General features: G+C 42.8%; 1 pseudogene across 1 annotated transcript; it reads left to right on the plus strand.

The window, feature by feature from the left end:
* Positions 1–17,404: 17,404 nt before the first annotated feature.
* Positions 17,405–18,314, plus strand: LOC306643870 (cytochrome c, somatic-like; annotated as a pseudogene). The gene has a single exon. The product of its transcript is annotated as a cytochrome c, somatic-like (transcript).
* Positions 18,315–21,001: the final 2,687 nt, after the last annotated feature.

The raw sequence follows: 21,001 nt of genomic DNA on the forward strand, positions 1-21,001 counted from the left end.
TATGTCTTTGTTGTATATTTATTGTTTCCCCCCACCTCAGATCACATAACTTTTAAAATTCAAGTTTTGAATAAAATCATAAGGAAGGAAAGGAAATGCAATTTTTAAAATGTCTATTTCTTACTCCTATGCCTTACCCATCTAGATCCTATCCTGAAATCAGTCACTGGCTACCAGTTCCCAGAGATAGTTCATGCATATTGTGTTATCCTAAATACATATTTGCACTTTATAGATGTACATATGCATGTAGATATACAAGTGCATTCTACATACCACCATATTTTACCTTGATTTTTTTTTTCCCTTTTAAGAAATTTGTCTTGGGCTGGGGTTGTAGCTCAGTGATAGAGCGCTTGCCTTGCAAGTGTGAGGCACTGAGTTCAGTCCTCAGCACCACATAAAAATAAATTAAAAAATAAATATATTGCCTTCATCTAAACTAAAAATACACATATATCTATTTTTAAAAAGAAATTTGAGAATTGTCAACATAAACACAAAAAGAGTGACTATGTTCTTTTTAATAGTTGCATAGTATTTCACTATTTAAATGTACCATAATTTAACCACTCATCCTTATTGGTGTACATTTAATTTGTTTCTGATATGTCTGCTATTCCTAAATAATGTTGCTATGTACCATTGCCCATACTTCATTTTGACATGTATGGGTGCATCTGTAATAAAAATTCCTAGAAGATGAATTACTTAAAAAAAAAAAAAAATGTGAGCAGTAAGGATCCCTGAGTTTTCACCTTACAGGTGGCAGCTGAAACATGATCATGAAGTACACTGCCAGCTCTGTAGCCATCCATACTACTCTATGGTCCCAAATCCCTTATATTCATTCGTCATTCAGTTTTTTTCATTAATTTGCTATTAATACATTTCTTCTTTGGCCAACAAATGCATATGGGACTCCCATATTCTAGGTTACATGAAAGACTCTGGGTACCCGTAGATGAATAAGCTTTTATTCCCTATCCTAAAATATCTCATAAGCTGACTGTTCATTATCAACTGACTAATTTTCAAATTCCCTGCGCGGCTAGGTCTTCTGCCTCTAATAAGAGGATAAACTCCTCAAAGTTTATCCTCTTAGGTTCCTTTTAAACCTTTCCACAAAAATCTAAACACAAAGTTCTTTTCTTTGTAGGTGCTCATGTGAACTTTGAGTGAAAATCAGTAGCCTATTTAAACACATAGACCAACTTACTTATTTTTAAGTAGTTTTGGTAAGAAGGGTTCTGACTAGAAAATATTAAATTTTCATTGTTAAAAATATAGAAACAACATTAAAAATATTTTAAAAAATCATTTTCAATGTACTATCCAAAGATAACTACTATTTATATTTTATGTAAAATATTCAGCCTTTTTCCTAAGAATAGAAACATGCATTTATTACACTTTTAGAAAAGTGGTCATATTAAACAAGTTTTTATGCCACTTTTTTTTCATTTACTGATGCTATATAATGAGCATACTCCCATGCTATTAAATATAGACTTATATTGTTATTTTTTAAAATGTCTCATTGTATTCCATTGCAGGGCTGCACCTAATTTATTCAGCAGGTTCTTTACTAATGGAAATTTATGTTGTTTCCAAGTATTCACTACTATGAACCCTGCTATGAAAATATTTAAACTTAAGACTTTATGCATCATGTAATCTTTTCCATAAAATAAATTCCTAGAAGTTAATTTATGTTTCTAAGACTTTTTTTTTTTTTTTTTTTTTTTGGTACCAGGGATTGAACCCAGGGGTGCTTAACCACTGAGCCACATCCCTTTTAAAAATATTTTATTAGAGACAGGGTCTCACTGAGTTGCTTAGTGCCTCACTAAGTTGCTGAGGCTGACTTTGAACTGCAATTCTCCTGCTTCAGCCTCCCAAGAGTACACCATGGCACCCAGCAGGTGTTTCTAAGACTTTCTAAATATATTCCCAAATTGTCCTTTGAGACAATTCCCATCTAGGTTTGTGTTCCAAAAACCCTAATTAAGGGGGGCTGGGGAGATAGCTCAGTCGGTAGAGTGCTTGCCTTGTAAGCACAAGGCCCTGGGTTTGATCCCTAGCACCCCAAAAAAAGAAAAATACTAGTTAAGATTCCTTATTAAGGCTCTTTAGAGGCCAAGGGCAGAAACCTATGAGCTTTCAAATTTTGATATAGAACATAAATAAAAGTTCACAATCAAAAGAGAATTTGATGAATATTTACAAAACGAATACACACATGAAACTGGATTAGGGTTCGGATCATTACCAAAACCCCAGAAGCCCTCTCCGTCTTCTTCCAGTCACTGCATAACATTGGCCAGGAAGCTCCCAGCCAATGTCTGAATACAGTGTAGGCAGTGGGACCTGGACGTTTCTGCCTAATATGAGCCCCCTCTAGAAGCTGGCTAAGATTTTCTCAGAGCCACATACCTCTCAGTCTGAAGCTCTTGCTACTCAGTACTCCTTACTTTCCCCTCTCCTTTTACAGATGTCATAACCACATCTTGGCCTACAAACTTTCCCTGACTACTCCTGCTCTTTCCCTTTTGTCCTTTATCAGGTATTATCCATAATAAATCTCTTGTACTTTGAACTTTGGACAATGCTTCCCAAAGGGCTGAATCAACACAGTTGGTACTGAAACAAGCTCAGTTTGGAGCCTGGTCCCCATACCTCCATCCCAAGTGGTGTATTAGCAGGGATAGTCCCAGTCACAATTTCTAGCCCAATTTCTAAAATAGCATCAGTAGGGACTTGAGAGTGCCATTCCATTGACAAACGCACTGGCTAGTGAGTTGGTTCAAACCTTTGGAAAGCACAGGGTCCAGGGAAAAGAGGAGACGACACATAAAAGAATAATGGAATTGATTCATTAATAAAAAGTTGCATTGACATCTTACAGAGGAATAATTGGAATTGAAGGGCAGTTAACAGACAATTACAGTTAAGTGTAAGAGCCAGAGGGTCTCTTTGTTAGCTCATATGGAGGAACTGGCACAACCATGGTCCAAACTCAAGATCTGAGAGGGTCCGAGAATAGCCAAAATGGTTGAATGTTCAGTCAAGACCACCAATGATGTTCTGTTTGAAAAAATCTGGGGCCCTGAAATGTGGGCTAGGAGAATCTGGGTAAATACCCTCAAAGATAGCATATCTGCAGACTTTCTTTAACCCCCAGAATCTGTATAGCTGGCTCATGCTTCCCTGTGCAGGAAGACACTGCAGAGACCTGTCCCTCTCCAGGCAATAGGTCCCCTCCTCAGGAACTGTGTCTGCCTCCTTTCGTGGCTGCAAGGTTGATACTATGGATTAAATCCCAGCATAACTTGACCGGACACACTGGGCCTAACTAAGGTGCCAATGCCCCTTCCTCAGATCACACCTATGGCTATAGGGAACATCCAGAATGACCAGCTGAAGGAGAAGAAAAAAGCCCACGCTTGGTTCACAGATGGGTCACTTCAATGTGTGGGTGCAAGTTTTCTTATTGGAACTGACACAGTGGGTACATGAAAAAGTGACCATGTGGCAGAGAGGGAAGCTACATACAGACCCTAAAGCATGGACTCCCACTCATCAAATCTGGTCTTGCTATTGCTGTCTCCCAATATTCAACCTGTTGGAAACAAAGACCACATATGGCTCTGTTCCCTGAAGAGACCCTCTAATAAGTGACAAATTGTACCTCTTTTGTCCTAGAAGAGGTAGAGTTTCATTCTCAGATAAAGATATTTGAGTATAGATTTGTTATTCCTGTCCTCAATTCCACAGCCATCATCACTATCCAGGGGCTTCCAAGACATGGGATTTCACACAACATAGCATCTAGCTAGGGAACCCAGCTGTTGTGGTCTGCATGTTTGTGTTCCCCTAAAATTCATGTATTGAAATCCTAACCCCAGACAGTGGTATTGGAAGGTTGGGCATTGGGAGATGATTAAGTCATGAGGACTGACATCTGATGAATGAGAATAGTGACTTCATTAAAGAACTTGTTTCTCTCTTCCCTCTGTGAAGACACAGCTAGAAGGCATCATCTGTGAGGAAGCAGGCCCTCAATGGACACCAAATCTGCTGGCACCTTGATCTTGAACTTCCCAGTCTCCATCTATTGTTTATAAGCTGCCCAGTTTGTGGTATTTTATTGTAGCACGCTGAACTAGGATCCCGAATCTGGACAGAGAGGATGTGATTGTGGGGCCGTGGCCTTGGGATTCACTGCAGCAACAGAAGCTGCCAACTGAATAGAATGATGGAATGACCTGCTAAAATATCACCTTGGTGGCAAGACTCTTAAGGATATAGGGTGCTCCTCTGAGATGTGGTACATGCATTAAATCACATATGTACTGATCTTTGTATGGTCCTATGTCCCTAGTAGAAAGAAAATACGTGCCTAGAAATCAAGAAGTGGAAGCAGGAGTGGCTCTATTTACCATCACTCTCAGTGACCTGCCAGAGGATTTTGTTTCCCTCCCCTGCAACTCTGGGCCCTGCAAAGCTGAAAGACTTGATAAGGGGGTGTACTCTTGCCAGTGGACACAGTGAACTATGTGCTATGCTGTGCACTTGAGATTCCTCCTGTCCAGGGCCATGCAAGCAGCAAGACAAGTAACCTTTTGGTAAAGATTATCATCCCTGATCAGCAAGTGGAAGTGGGGCTCATATTACATTAGGGGGGTCACAGAAGAATGTGTGGAACTCAAATTGGCACTTGGGTGCCTCTTGGCACACTACTACTGAATTGTGACTGAGATAAACAAGTGTAGCAGTCCTCACTTGAAAAGGGTATGGTTACCAAAAGCTCAGATCCCTTAGAGTGGAGATTCAGGAAGAAGCTGCTTCCCAAACCTGTGGGGATCATGGCAACCATGAACAGGTGCTCTGTTCAAATGCCCCTTCAAGAAAGAATTTTATGATCAGCTGCAAAGACAGCAATTAGATGACAAACTCCAATAGCTTTGCCTTTGGGATCTGCTGTGTTTCAGCTGAGGTCATGACTTTTCCAGGCAGTCCCAGACAATGAATGAGCATGGCTCCCTTATGTTTGGGAACTTTGCTACCTGATAGGAGTAACCCTGTTCTTATATGTGTTGGCTCACATGGCCGAAGTTAATAGGTATAAGGGTGGATGCCCAAGTGAGTCCACTCGCAATCTTCCTCTGGATTTATTTTGAATTTGTTTGTTTGTTTATTACTATTTAACTGAGAAGAGAGTCTCTTCAATGAAGGAAGAACTCAGGAGTTGTGGTTTCTGGCCACATGAGGGAGCCCATTTGCAGTGAGCAAGAATGAAACACACACACACACACACACACACACACACACAGAGTAGACTCGAGAGTGCCTGCAGCATTTGAGACCCAGCTGTAGCCAGCTCTCCTGGGGTTTGATTGTTCCAACCTTTCATTGGATTAGATGCTTTGGTATGCTCCCAGTAAACACTCTAATTGAAATCAGCTGTCTATCTCACGTGACCACACATTTAGAAGTATCTTACACCTATTTTGTATTGAGTTAACAGAGACTGAGTTGAGGATTTATTATGCCAGACAGTGGTCTAAGCACTGCACATATCTAAATTCATTTAGTCCTCCCAGGTAGAATGAGTCCACCTTCTCTCTAGTGTACCCCCAACCACATATAAAGAAACTGAGGCTGCTTTAAGATCAAGAATAACTAAGATATTTTTGCCACAGGGGACTGCCAGAGAACACAGACTTTGGGAACGGGCAGTCTGTATTGTGTTAGTCTCACCAATTGATGACAGATCTGGCTGTGGCATGAGCAAGACAGATTTACAGCCACAGGTGTCCCACAATTCCTAGACAGGGCCGTTTTAGGAATAAGGAAGGCAGCAGCAAAACTGATCATTTCCTACTTATATACATTTTGTGCCGCTGGTTAATTTATGAACAGCTTTTGTGGTTGGTATCTTTAGTTCTTTCTTCCCTGCTTATCAGTTCAGATGGCTTTTGCTCTGGAACTCCAAGTCCCTCCCAGCCTCCCTCTTTCTTCTCTGACCTAGAACAAATGATTAACCACATAAAACAACCATCAACACTTTCCAAGGACATCAATGACTCATTAAGTGCAAACCTACAGGTCCTTTCTCCACCTCTCTGCAAAGCCTGATGCTGTGGCTTCTCCCTCCTCATCCTGGTTCTCCTCTAACATCCTAAAGGTCATACCTCCCCCTGCTTTTTCAAGTATGAATCTTCTGTTACTGCTTCCTGAGCCTGAGCCTTCCACATTTACTCCTAGGCCTCAGCTTGGTATCCCTACACTGATGATTTCCAAATCTGTGCTTCTAGCTCCCACTGCAGTCTCGGGTCCAATTCAAAGCTCCTCACTGCCCTCTCTTCCTTCATGACCTGCCTCTGAGTTCATTGTCCTTCAACTCAAACCACCCACCTCCTACTTGCTATGAGTAGGAAACACAGTGACTTGAAGCACCCACGTGCCTCCTCTGGTGCCAAGCACCTTATTTAACCTTCACAATGACACCATAAAGAAAGAGTTGCCGGGCACAGTAGTGGCAGTGGTGTGTGCCTATAATCCCAGCAATTTGGGAGGCTGAGGTAGGAGGATTACAAGTTTAAGTCCAGCCTCAGCAACTTGGTAAGACCCTATCTCAAAATAAAATAAAAAGGACTGGGAATGTAGCTCAGTGGTAGAGCATCCCTGGGGTCAATCCCCAATTCATAAAGATGAAGGAGAAGAAGAAATTACAATCTCTGTTCTACAACTGGAAAAAAACAATTTTCAGAAAGTGAAAAAACCCAAATCCAGGTCTGTCCAAATCGAGACTTCATGCCCCTTTCCAATCCATAGGTCTGCCTCCCATAATTCAGTCAATAGTTGGAAGCTCTTTACAAGATGGATTATGTGCCATCTGCCCTCTGAAGGTGTGCAATTTAGTGAGAGAGACAGAAAATACAACTAAATACAGTAGTTTGAAAAGTGCTGTGAGGAGGTCAGGAAAAGTTACACCAAAGACAAGATATGCTAAATCATGAAAGATAGGGAATAACGGAAAGAGAACGGGGTGGGGAAGGTGATCTCAGGCAGAGGGAGTGGTGACCAGCCAGGAGGGCAAATGCTCAAATGCCTGAAATTTTAGGGGAGAGAATTGGGAGGCAGCAAGTAGTTCAGTGTGACAGGAGCCAAAGCAGAAGAAGCTTGGGATGGAGATAAACAGAGGCCTGCTAGAACCTAGCTTAAGAATGCAAGAAACCTGCTGGGTGTGATGGTATATACCTGTAATCCTAGTGGCTTGGGAGGCTGAGTCAGGAGTGAAAGGAACAAGGCTGTAGCCATTTCTCCCCTGATTCTAGCCCCTCCACACACACTATTTTTCAATCTAGGTTGTTAACTTCCTCGTTAGTCATTGGTCCAATTAACCCATGGCTTCCACTATTTAAGGGTGATTCCTCCTATTATTAGCACCCTTTCTCTTTCCCTCAAGGGTAGATACATTGTTCGTCTGCTTATTAAAATCTTTTGTGTGAGTTCCCGTGTTCAGAGTGGTTTTCTGGGTGCTTTCATTGGTGCCGTGACTCAAATGGGCTCTTCTACCACCACTTAGGCAAGTGGAATCCCATCTGTTGCCCTGGACCCCTGGACATTCACCCAGACACCCAGTTCCACATCCACCACTGTTCTTCAGATTGGTGAATTTTCCCCTAGATTGACTTAAATACTCCTCTGCTGACCTGAGGTGCGACTGTTGATCATCCAGCACCCTGGAGGTGATTGAGGAGTGGGGGTTCCCCCAGTCATGACTTTTATAGTTTCGGCTGGCCCCCTAGTTGACCTTATTTGACAGTAGGTCCCCAATCTTTATGGTGGAGAGCCCCTCTCTGGGTTGAGGCTCCTCTTCACTTTTCCTCTCAAATTCTGGCACCAGGTCCTCAACCCTCTTGGCTTTTGCCTGGCACACTAATGGGGGTGATGACTCCCATCGTTGTGTTGCCTCCTGGTCTCCGGCCATCTAGTCTGTGACCTCAGAATGCCTTGGATACTGACTTGGCTGTATCAGTCTCCACCATGGGATCAAGGTCTCCCATTCTGGCAAATTAATACTTGGGATGTCTACTAGAAAATCTTAAATCCCTTTGCCTGATCCCTGACCTAGAGCCATCAAAACTTATTTGCTTGAGTAATATTTGGCCACAGTATCCTTTGGATAATCAATCTAGATGGCCAATTAATGGCACTTTGGATGCTAATGTTTTATGGAACTTATACAACTTCTGAGAGCGAGCAGGCAAGTGGAAAGAAATTCTTTAAGTTTTCTTTTTCTTGCGCACTAAACCTGATCTTTGCTCTTCCTGAAAACCCAAACACCTCCTTTTGGCTTCTTCTCACCCTCCTAATCCCTCCTCCTTCTCCAACTTTGACCCAGCTAATGAACCACCCCCATACCAGTCTCCTGCCACAGAGGCCTTTCCAGCCCCTGCTCCTCCATCTCCTTTGCCCTATTCTGTTTCTGCTTCTATGTGCTCTGCTCCCTAGCCTACCTAGTCCTCCTGTCACGCAGTCCTATGCACATGTGCTAGCCCCGCTACGGGAGGTGGCTGGTGTGAAGGGAGTGATCCAGTTCATGTTCCTTTCTCACTTTCCGAACTTTCCCAGATAAAGAAGTGGCTAGGCCCCTTCACTTCCAACTCCAAGAACTTTATCAAGGAATTTCAGTATCTTAGTCTTATGATCTTACGTGGCATGATATTTATATGATCATGTCCAACACCTTGGCCCCTGAGGAGCCCAGGAGAGTCTGGGAAAAGGTGTACAATTATGCAGATGAGGTTCACCAATCGACCCCAACCCATCCCATTGGGGCTGAAGCCGTACCAGATAGGAAGCCCCAATGGGACTATAACACGGGGACCAGATGTCTGCAGCGGGATGAGTTCCAAACTTGTGTCCTTGCAGACCTTCAAAAGGCCGCCATTAAACCTATTAATTATGATAAACTTCAGGAAGTAATATAGGACAAAACTGAAAATCCATCTGAGTCTCCTCACAAAGGCCATGCTCAAATACACTAACCTGGACCCTGAAACTCTGGGGGATGACAGCTACTCATGAATTATTTTTTCCCTCAAAGTTACACAGACATAAAGGCTAAATTGAGGAGGTTGGACGGGGGCTCCTTACCCCACAGTCAGAGGTTCTAGCAGTGATATTCAGGGTGTATAATGGAAGGAGAGAAAAAAAAACAAAACAAAACTAAAATACCTAATACTGGCCAAAGCCTTTCAACCAGCTAGACCTGCCCAGCCGGCCACTACTAGGGACACCTAATCTCCCAGAAGACCTCCAGGCCCAAGCTTCAAGCATGGAAAAGAGGGCTACTGGGCACGAGCCTGCCCCAACTCCCGGCAGCCCCCAGGTCCTTGTCCAAAATGTCCCCAACCAGGACACTGGGCAGTGGATTGCCCTTGTGCTCAGAGAAGTGCCAGGTCACCCTTGCCCTCTTCCCCAGTGACTTATTGGGATTGGTAATGGATGATTGAAGGGGCCTGGGATTCCTACACCCATAGACCATCACCACTCAGAGCCCCTAGTGACCCTTACAGTGGCAGGCAGGCAGCTCCCTTTCCTTATAGATACCGGAGCCGCCTTTTCAGTGCTTTGGGGGACCCACTTCTCCCACCAAATCCAAATCTATTGTTTGGGGTAGAGAGTCAACCATACCACCCCCTACAAACCCCTCCAATAAGTTGCCATATAGGACAAATTTGCTTCCTCCATTCCTTTTTGAACTAAATTGAGTGCCTGTATTTCCTTCTCACCCACCATACGCCTTCACCAAGACTCCTCTTCTATTCCTCTCCTCATGACCTTGCAGGAACATACAACCCAACCTGAGTCTTCCTATCCCCTTCCTCCCCCGCTTGTTGACCCCAAGGTTTGGGACACCCACACACCTTCTGTAGCTACATGCCCACCTGTACTCCTTCACTTGAAGGACCCAGGCTCGACATCCCTTTCCCCAAAGGAGCCTCTTAGGGCTTCAAACAGTCATCCAGGATTTAAGGCAGAGAGGCTTCCTGCACACCACCAACTCACCTTTTAACACCTCCATCCTAACTGTTAAAAAGCCTAATGGATCTTACCATTTGGTGCAAGATCTCCACATCATCAACTCAGCTGTTGTCCCCACTTCCCCCATTGTGCCCAAACCCCACACCTTGTTTTCCTCTCACTGTCCCTCTTCATCCTGACACAGGATCTCTTTGCTTTCACCTGAACTGACCCTCTCACTCAAGTTTCTACCCAGCTGACCTGGACAGTTCTCCCACAGGGATTCTGAGACAGCCCTCACCTCTTTAGCCAAATGCTATCTCATGATCTTGCCTCTTTTACTTTCATTTCCTCCTCTCTCTTACAGTATGTTGATGATCTTCTATATAGTCCCTCTCTCAAGGACTCCCAAGGAGATACTATTAAGCTTATAAATTCTTTGATTGCCAGGTTATAGGGTCTTTCCAGTAAAGGTATAGCTTGCCCAACCTCAGGTTATTTACTTAGGAGTCAGCCTCTCACCTGGATTTAAGGCCATCACTGTAGAGAGAAAAGCATTGTTGCAGAACATGTCCACTCCATCTATCAAGGAAGAAATCCTTTCCTTTTTAGGGATAGCAGGATATTTATGATCCTGGATCCCAAATTTTTTCCATCCTGGCAGCCCCCTTGTATGAACTTCTTCTCAACCCAGTGCAAACCCCTTTCCAGACCCTAAGGAAAGCCCTTCTTCAAGTCCCAGTCCTACACCTCCCTGACATCACCAGACTAATCTACGTGTTTGTCTCTGAGAAAAGTGAGTTCACTCTGGGGGTCTTAGGACACATGTTTGGTCCCACCTTTGGCCCAGTGGCATACCTATCAAAAAGGCTAGACCCCCCTGTAAGAGGCTGGGCACCATGTCTTAGGGTATTGGCTGCAACATTTGTCTTAACCTAGGAATCAAAAAACTTTCTTTTGAGGCTCCCACTGAAGTGCTCTCACCTTATCTGTTTGAGCTTTTTACTTGTAAGAGTCTGCAAACTCTACTGCCCTGTCAGGTGTTGGCTTTGCAAACTTCTCTTATTGAGGACTCTTCCATCTCCTTTAAGACATGCTCTCCTTTAAATTCAGTCACCCTCTTACCCCCACCTTTCAATACACATGCTTCAGCAACCCATAGCTGCCTTGAGATTCTGGAAGAGTTACCTCCCTGCCCCTCCAATGTTCAGGAGGGGGCCTTACACAATCCTACTCTCATATGGTTCACTGATGGGAGCTCTTTTCTCCATGAAGGGATCTGACAAGCTGGATATGGCATTGTTTCCCTGGAAAAGGTTGTAGAGTCAGGACCACTACCTAACACCACCAACAACCAACAGGCGGAATTAATTGCCCTCACCCATGCATTCACCCTCATAAAGGGAGAATCCCTCACAATCTATACTGATTGTAAATATGCTTTTCACATTATCCTTTCCCATGCCACTATTTGGAAAGAGAGGGGCCTTCTTACTACAAAAGGGAACTCCATTACCAACTCTAGATACATCCTAAACCTCCTTGAGGCTCTTCACTCCCAAAAACCACAGGCCTTGTACATTGCTAAGCTCATCAGACAGATCAATCATTCATCTGTTCAGGCAACAATAAGGTAGATGAGGAGGCTAGAAGAGCATCCCTATCATCCACACCAGTCCTGATTATGACTCTCCATGATCCCTTATCTCTACCACCTCACAACAGGGAAATACTTTCATACCTCCACCATTTATTTCAACCCAATCTTTTTTTTTTTTTTTTGCTCTCACAATTCACTAAGACTCCTTTACAGCTATCCTCCTGACATCTCATTTCTGAAAGAACTCTCCTCCACATGTGAAATTTGCCTACAAACCAATTCTACAGCCATCAGATCCCCTACTTTTCCAACTCACCAGACCTGTGGTGCCATTCCAGGGGTAGACTGGCAACTTGACTTCACTCACATGCCCACAGTAAGAAAATCTAAATAATTTTTGGTCAGGGTAGACACCTTCTCGGGTTGGGTTGAAGCCATCCCCACTTCCAAAAAAAGGGCATTAACTGTCTCTACCTTCATCCTTCATGAAATCATTACTTGCTTTGGAGTGTCTACCTCCTTCCAGTCAGATAATGGGCCTGAATTTATCTTTCAAATTTCTCAGGACCTTGACAAGGCTCTTGGAGTCCCTTAGTGTTTCCACATTCCCTTTCACCCAAAGTCATCAGGTAAAGTAGAATGAAAAAACTAAACTCTTAAAAATGTCTTAACCAAACTTTCTTTAGAACTTCACCTTGATTGGGTTAAACTCCTGCCTCTTGCTCTTCTGTGTCTTAATTTGCTCCCAAAGAAAACTGCCAATATCTCCCCTCCTGAGTTGATGTATGGTCGTGCCATCCTTCCCCTGGGGTTATTGCCCCTTCCTTCCCCTCTTCCTTCTCATATATTCATTCCTCTCCTAAACCACATTCGGGCATTCCTATGGGGTTACGCCGACTCCTCCCTGACCAGACCCTTCTCTGGTCCCCTGGCTCAACCTCTTCAAATAAGAGACCAAATTCTTATCTCTCCTCCTCAGGAGGCCACAGCCCCTCTACCTCCCAAATGGCAGGAAACCCATACAGTGATACTGGCTTTGCCAATGGCTGTTAAGGTACAAGCTTACAGGGATGGCTATACATTTCTCAGGTTAAGCTCTACTCTCTGTCGGTCTGGGGTCCTGGTGATAGGGCGCAGTCAGTTGGTCTGGGGATCCTGGCAGCAGGGAGCAGTCAGTCAATGTGAGGGCCCCGGCGGCAGGGAGTGATCAGTCAGGCTGACAGATCCTGGAGATGGGGCTCAGTCAGTCCGGCCAGGGGTCCTACGGGGCCTGGCCGTTGTCTCAAAATGGTGGCAGCCACGTGTAATCAAACCTGCAGGTACTGTGACAGAGAACTTCCAGGCAACAGCAGGCAGGTGGTGCTCCACTGGTGGTCGGCGATCAGTTTGCTGACTGTTGTCGGACAATCGGGAGGTGAACCTCCTGCGTTGGGTGATGGAAAGGTGTAAGGCAGGCAATGGACCAGCCAGAGGCAGGCAAATGGCGGATGATAGGCGCCTGACAGTGAGCAATCTGCACTCAAAAAAGGCGTCGATATGCTGGCAGACTGCAGGTCATCACAGCAGACAAATGGGGTAAACACCAGGGAATCGATAAGCAGCAAAAACTGCCTCACCAAGAAACAGATATCCTCTGCTTGAAACTGGAGTTACAGAGCAACAAGGAACGCAGCCTCCCTCTAGTCCGCCATCTTGGATCCACTAAGCTCTACTCTCAATCCACAAATTCCTCTCCAGTTTCTAACCCTCAGGCTTTTTCCAACCAATACTCAGCCACCCCAGTGGGACCTCTAAGGCCATCAACCCTCCACCCTTCCTCCCATTCAGGAGGCTGAGGACCAGAACACAGAGGCACAAGACAACCACACCCAGCCATGAGTGTTGGGGGCTGTGCCATGTTGGCGGTGCCAGGATGGAGCCTGATCACATCGGCAGCGAGGAGGTTAATTGACATAAGCACACTCAGGTGATTTTATCGTCCACGCACACAATGTATGCGCATGTGTTCTCGAGCACTAATTGCCTGCTCAGAGCGTCTCGCCTAATCTTTGCGTAAGAGGCGTGGCCCTGCTGTCCGCCTCCTGGAGGTGATATAAGCGTAGGCAGAGCGAGACAGAGATACAGCAGCCATTAGCAGAAAAGCAGTAGAAGAAGACACACACGCGGCAGCAACCAGAGGGAAAAACATGCTACAGCAGCCATTAGCAGAAAATCAGTAGAAGAAGACACACGCAGGGAAAAGCAGCTAGGAAACGCGCGACGGCAGCTAGTAGGGAAAAGCGGCACAGCAGCGAGTAGGGGCAGCGGCGGAAGGCAGATCACGGACAGAGAACTGAGACGCATCACTAGGGCACCTTGGATGGACGTACCCTTAGTTCACAGGATGCAGGACTTTAAGGTGTAGCAAGTCTCTTCCTCTAAGCTCTAAGCAAAGTCTATCTTTCTCTCAAAGTTTCTCTCTTAAGCAAAGTCTCTCTCTCTCTGATAAGCAGGGTCTCTCTCTCCTCTCAAAGCAAGTAAACCTCATTTCCTCTATCCTCTATAAACAAACAAGCAAGAAAGCAGTGCACTAAAGAGAAAGATAGAAGTAGCTCAGTTTCCACTCCACCACCCATAAGACCTGTGCAAGTTGTTGCTGCAGGCAGTGACAAATATCCATGGATTTTGGGACCGCAAAGAGCCAGCGACAATGAGGACTGAACTGCCAGCTACATTCTTGCCTTTCCTGCTTTTGCTCTGTCTGTCATTTTCCTAACTATTGGAATTTTTCCCCAATAGATCTGTCCAGCTTGTATTACAGGACTATCAGGACCTTATAAACTATGAATTGGAGCCTAGCTACAAGTGCACACCCTTGGGGAACTATCCAGTCCCCAACCCCCACCTATTGCAATGACATGTCCCTCCCCTGAATTAGTTCTATGCCCATGTCCAGCAGTAAGCAGTCATGGAAGATGGATCTTCACCCATATGCCCAAAAGGGATCTTCTTATTTAAAAAAAAAGGGGGGGGGGAATGAAAGGAACAGGCTGTAGTCATTTCTCCCCTGATTCTGCCCCTCCCCACACACTATTTTTCAATCTAGATTGTTAACTTCCTCATTAGTCATTGGTCCAATTAGCCCATGGGCTTCCAGTACTTAAGGGTAGTAGTTTTTTCTTGCCCTTAAGGGCAGACACTCTGTTTGTCTGCTTATTAAGATCTCTTGTGTGAGTTCCTGCATCTGGAGTGGTTTTCTGGGTGCTTTCAGAGAGGATCGTGATTTCAAAGCCAACCTCAGCAACTTAGTGAGGCCCTCAGCAACTCAGCAAGACTCTGTCTCTAAATAAAAATACAAAAAGGGGCTGGGGATGCGGCTCAGTGGTTAACTGCCCCTGGATTCAATCCCCAGTACCAAAAAAAAAAAAAAAAATGAGTGCAAGAAACCATTACGTGCTTTTAAACAGAGGGGCAGGCTCAGATTTGCATATGAGAATCATGAGATGAGAATCACTCTGGCTGCAATGCAGAGAATGGACCCAAGAGAGCCTCAACTGGGGTTAGGGAAACCAATTAGGGAGCCACAGTCACAGTCCACATGAGAGATAAGTAGTAGCCCCCTAGATGCAGAGGAGTCTAGAGATATCCCAGATGTCGATTACACAGGACTCGGTGCTTGATTATATGTGGAGGGTGGATAAAGACTCGAGGATAAAGTTCACATTTCGAGGTTGGGCAACTGTGTGCATGGTTGTAGAGACACTGAAAGAGGGACAGAGGAGGATCAGGTGTGGTGAATGATTATTAATTTCACTTGGGTACATGGGGAGTTAAGGTAGCAGTGGGACAGCCAGATCAGGACATGATAGACAGTGGTTAATGGGCTTGTAGCTGAGGAGAAAGAACTGTTTGGGATAGAGACAGAGACTTAAGTGTCATCAATGGTAATGTGAGCAATAAAGGTATATAAAGAATCCAAAGGGGTAAGAAGTGATAGGGAAAGCAGGCTGAAAAGGGACTACTAAGGAGTACCAGTAAGTAAACGGTGAACATAAGAAAGACCTTTGAGATTGAGAAGAAGCCAGAGGGAGGAGGAAAACCAAGAAAGTGTAGTCTGCTGGAAGCAAAGGGAAGAGAGTAGAGTTAAAGACACTGAAACCAGGGCCAGGGCTGTAGTTCAGTGATAGAGCGCTTGCCTAGCATGTGTGAGGCACTGGGTTTGATCCTCATCTCTGGATAAAAATAAATAAAATAGAGGTATTGTGTTCATCTATAACTAAATATATAAGAAAAGACACTGAAACCAGTAACCAGTTTCAACAATAGAGGGTGGTAATTGGTGAACTTATTGAAAATGGTCTAGGTGGAGTTTGGGTGGCAAATTCAGTCTGCAACGAGTTGAGCAGAGAATTGAGTGGAAAGTAAAGGTGGATGATGAGGTTGACAACCTATTCAAAATGTCTAGTTGCAACAATAGAGTGAATTAGACATAACTTTCCTATGTTCATATATGAATACAAGACCAGTGTAACTCCACATCATGTACAACCACAAAAATGGAAGTTACACTCCATGTATGTATATGTCAAAATACATTCTGCCACTTAACTAAAAAGAACAAATTTTTAAAATGTCTAGTTGCAATAATGCACTATGAAGCTGATATGAGATCATGAAGGTAAAGCAATTAACCATAATATGTGCCATCATAGCCTGGCACATATCAATAATTCAGTAAATGTCAGCTATTATTACATTAAGGTATACATTCCAAGGAAGAAGAGAGGTGATGCAAATTTAGGGAGGGTTTTTAAGGCTTCTCTGCCTACCATATTAAAAAAAGAGAAAATTTTCTAAGCTTCATTAGACTACATGCAAATGATTCAGAGAAGCAGCAATCTTTTGGGCCACCCTTCCTCAGCAGGAGTCACCAATGTGAACTGCTTCCGTGTTGGAGTAACCTGTATATTGCTACTTACCTCTTGCTATGACCATTTCTTTATTTTTCAGTCTCAGACATTACCTACTTCCCGAGATGCTCAGTGAGAATTGAGTTCACCTGTATCCATCTTTTGCCGTCTCCTCCAAAGTACTTGTACCACCATTCTCAGTTTCCCCACTGACCATCTTTGCAATCAACTTAAGCTCTACTTATCATTCATCTGCATTCCTTGACTCCCTGTTTTTAAGATAAGGACATTGGTAGACTACTCTTCCCACCACCTCCCAAGAGGGAAGGCTTGTTTTTGTTCTGTTTCTAAAATATAGGAGACTCTTGAATAGGTTTCCATGGAAATGAATCAATGAAAGCAGACAATTGAAGATAGATGACAAAATAATTGTTGATACGGTGTCCCCGGAGAGGCAGAATAGGACGGACTCAAGCCCAGTGTGGGACATCGCCTCTATAAAGGCACCGCCAATTTCCTAGCATAAGTTTTGGACTCTTTACACCCTGGATCCAATCAACTATAAAATTCCATAGATTCACTTCGTCAGCTACCATCTTTCTATATTCTCTCCTGCCTATGACTTTAGTTTGGGTTTTCATTATTTCTGATTTGGAAAACAAACTCGTTTTTTTCCCCCTAATACTGGGGATTGAACCCAGAGGCACTTTAATCAGAGCTGCATACCCAACCTTTTTTATTTTTTTATTTTGAGACAGGGTCTTGCTAAATTGCTGAGGCTGGCATGGAACTTGCAATTCTCCTGCCTCAGCCTCTGAGTTGCTGGGATTACAGGAAAGCACCACAGCACCTGTCAGAAAAATAGGCTTGTAGAGAGTGGGACCTCCGGCTTCTGAGCGGGAAACTTCTTTGCACTAGCGACGAAAAAACGAATTAAAAATGGGTGATGTTGAGAAAGGCAAGAAGACCTTTGTTCAGAAGTGTGCCCAGTGCCACACTGTGGAAAAGGGAGGCAAACACAGGACTGGGCCAAATCTCCATGGACTGTGTGGGCGGAAGACAGGTCAGGCTGCTGGATTCTCTTACACAGATGCCAACAAGAACAAAGGCATCACCTGGGGAGAGGATACACTGATGGAGTATTTGTAGAATCCCAAAAAGTACATCCCTGGAACAAAAATGATCTTCGCTGGCATTAAGAAGAAGGGAGAAAGGGCAGACTTAATAGCTTACCTCAAAAAAGCTACTAATGAGTAATAGCCACTGCCTTATTTATTACCAAACAAATGTCTCATGGCTTTTTTAATGTGCACCATAATTTAAGTGATGTGATACACCAGAATTCAGATCATGAATGACTGACAAAATTATTTTTGTTGGACAGTCCTGATATAAGTAAAATTGACTTGTAGTTAAATTATTATTTTGGTTATACTCCCACTTCAGTAAATTCTATCACTTTCCCCTTTTTAAAGTTATGGTTGGACTTAATTAGTAATATTCAGTATTTTAAAAATGGTGAATGACATCTCAAAACTGGTTTATATTTAGGTTTATATAACTAATTATGTGAATATGTTTAAATATGGGGGAAATCCCTTCACTCTCAGAACCAAGCATGATTCACATGTGTTTCGATTTGTGTTTGTTAGCCTTTTAAAGGCAATGTTTGAAGATGAGGAAGCAGTGTCTATATTTTTGTTGACCATGCCAATTTAATTAGAATTCCCTGTATCTCAAATGCTGTCTTTTCCTTATGGAAAGGCATTTTAGTGTGACTTATGTATAAAATTAAATAAAGAATATTTAACACTTAAAAAAAAAAAAAAGAAAAGAAAAATAGGCTTGTAACTGATCTCCCTCTTTCTTCACTCTCCCCACTCATCTATCATACAGTAATGATAGTTCAATCTTTAATCTCACCTTGTTCAATCTGGATAGTCTGGCTTTCAAGGCCACTCACAATATAATGGAACATCCAATCAGGGAAGAATGAATGGAAGTCAGGGGCAAAAAAGAGTATGTTCCCCAGGTACAAGTGTAGTCTTCAGGCTCATTCAAAAAGAGCACCAGAGCCCTCCCAAAGATGCTGGTTAGGCACCCTAAATTTGTCTATTGCAAAGTCAATGATCATAGCATGATCTCTGGTTCAGAAAATCTCTTAATATCTTCTTTAGAAACTAACAGAAGAAGTACACCCAATAAACATATAAAATATCACTAGTCTAGAATGGCAACCATGAGGAGGTATGTACCTTTTTTAAAGGACTTCCTTTGTATTATTATTAAAAGAAACCAGACAGTTTAACTGTCAGCTGTTTGCCCTCTTTCTCTGAGCTAAGTCATTAGGAGAACTGGATATTCCTGGCTTAGGACACTAACTGCAGAGAGCATGTGAGGCATGTACCTCTGTGTCACCAAAGCTCTGACACTGAGCAAGATTATTTTTAGAGGTGACCTTCTAGGTTCCACGGAAAAGTAAACAGACAGATGCACGTGATTTCCTCCAAGAGAGACTCCTGGTAAACAAATCAGCACACATGCACTCACTGTTATCCTGGGTCAGATGAAGAGCTTTATTGAAAGCTTGAGACTAACCGGGAGGAAGGGGGGAAACTAAGTGAGTATTCAGGGCATCTATCTACTCAGTGAGAAAACCACAGGTGTAGCAATTCACCCATTCCAAATTCTTGGAGAATGTGTTGCTGTAAACAAAGTTTCAATATTTTCCCATGAAAATATCACTAAAATTTTTATTTGATAACTCATCTCTTATTGTATATGATTATATTTGGCTTTTACCTTTGTTGGTTTTCCCTGTATTTATTTTCTCTGTATTATTTTTAAGTGAACATTATTTTTAAAAATAGGAAGAAAAAACCATAACCTTGCCCTTTATTAAATAGTTTGTTGTAGAGTAGGCATACACTTTCATCTATATATCAACAAAAGAAAAACATACTGTCATAACTTTCTTTTGTTGTCTAGTACTACATCTTGGGCATCATTCATGTTGGTGTATATAGGTCTGTCCTATTCTATAGATGGACATTTAATTCATTTCCAGTGTTTCACTGATATAAACAATGCAGAAGCAAAGCATCTTTGAACGTTGTTTGGGCACTTGCATGAAAGTTTCTGTTGGAGCCTGATGCAGTGGCACATATCTGTAATCCCAGCAACTTGGGAAACTCAGGCAGGAGGATCTCAAATTTCACACCAGCCTGGGTGATTTATTTTATTAAAAATAAAAAGGGCTGGGGATATAGTTCAGTGATAAAATGCCCCTGGGTCAATCCATGGTACCAAGAAAGAAAGGGGAAAAAAGAAAGAAAAGAAAGTTTCTGCTAGACAGCTGCTGGGAAGAAGAATTTCTATATCAAAACATTTACTTATTTAAAAAATTTTAATTCAGTTATTGCCAAATTGCTGTCCACCCATTTCCTGAAACATATGAAAATAAATTAATTTCTCATGAAGATTTCTTACCTAGCACAGTGGCTGGTACACAGTAGCTGTTCATTAATTACTGATTAAAATCACCATGAATATTGTTATTATTCTGGTTGTGAAAAAGGGATGCCTCTGACACTAAAGTGTATTGTCCTATTTGTTTTACTCATAACTGTCCCAGACATCTGAGGTATTTAAGTGTTGATAAACTGTCAGATTTACAGTAGAGTTGCAGTAGGAACAAATACAATCTAAAAGAACAGTATATACCACAACACACAGCACTTGTAGTTGTCCCCTTGCTAGTAGTTATTCACTGTCACTTGAAATGGTAGAATTCTATAGCAGACAGGAGCCTAGATACCAAATATTCTGGGTCTCATTTTTTAATATGGAGAGGTGGTGACTGGTCAAAGGTTTGAGAAGTATAGATTCTACTTAAAGCACCTGTTCTTTACCACCTTCCTTTCTTGACTTAACTACACAGATTTGGTATAATTTTAACTATAGCATAAAAATGATGTATATGTTTAAGATTTTTAGTTCTACCTATTTCCCTGCCTAGAGCTTCTCTTCTTGCCTTTATGATTTTCTGCTTCAAGTCAGCCAAGGATTTAAAATGAGATAATCAAGCAACTGCATGTCAAGTGTGAACACTATCAAAATTGTATGTCAAATGGCAGGATCTGAGTATGCATCTAAGGTTGTTTTATTAGGGAAACAAAAGACTCTTAATACATTTTCATCAGCTATTTTGGCTACTTAGAATAGCATGTGTGTGTGTGTGTGTGTGTGTGTGGGTGTGTGTGTGTGTATGTGTGTAGGCATAGTTCCTAAGCTTTAGTAGCATTGCTGTGTTCAGGATAGATGAGATATTATGTGTGTGTATTTCACTATATATAGTGAAATCTTGGAAAGTATTCAGGATCCTTTAGTTTTAAAAACTTTTCAACTCCTAAATAGCCAAGGAATTAAATAGCCAAATAGTTTTTCCCCCCAAATGCTGTTAGCATTTGGTCAA

This window comes from Sciurus vulgaris, assembly GCF_902686455.1.
Source record: "Sciurus vulgaris genome assembly, chromosome: 14".
Classification (NCBI taxonomy): Eukaryota; Metazoa; Chordata; class Mammalia; order Rodentia; family Sciuridae; genus Sciurus; species Sciurus vulgaris.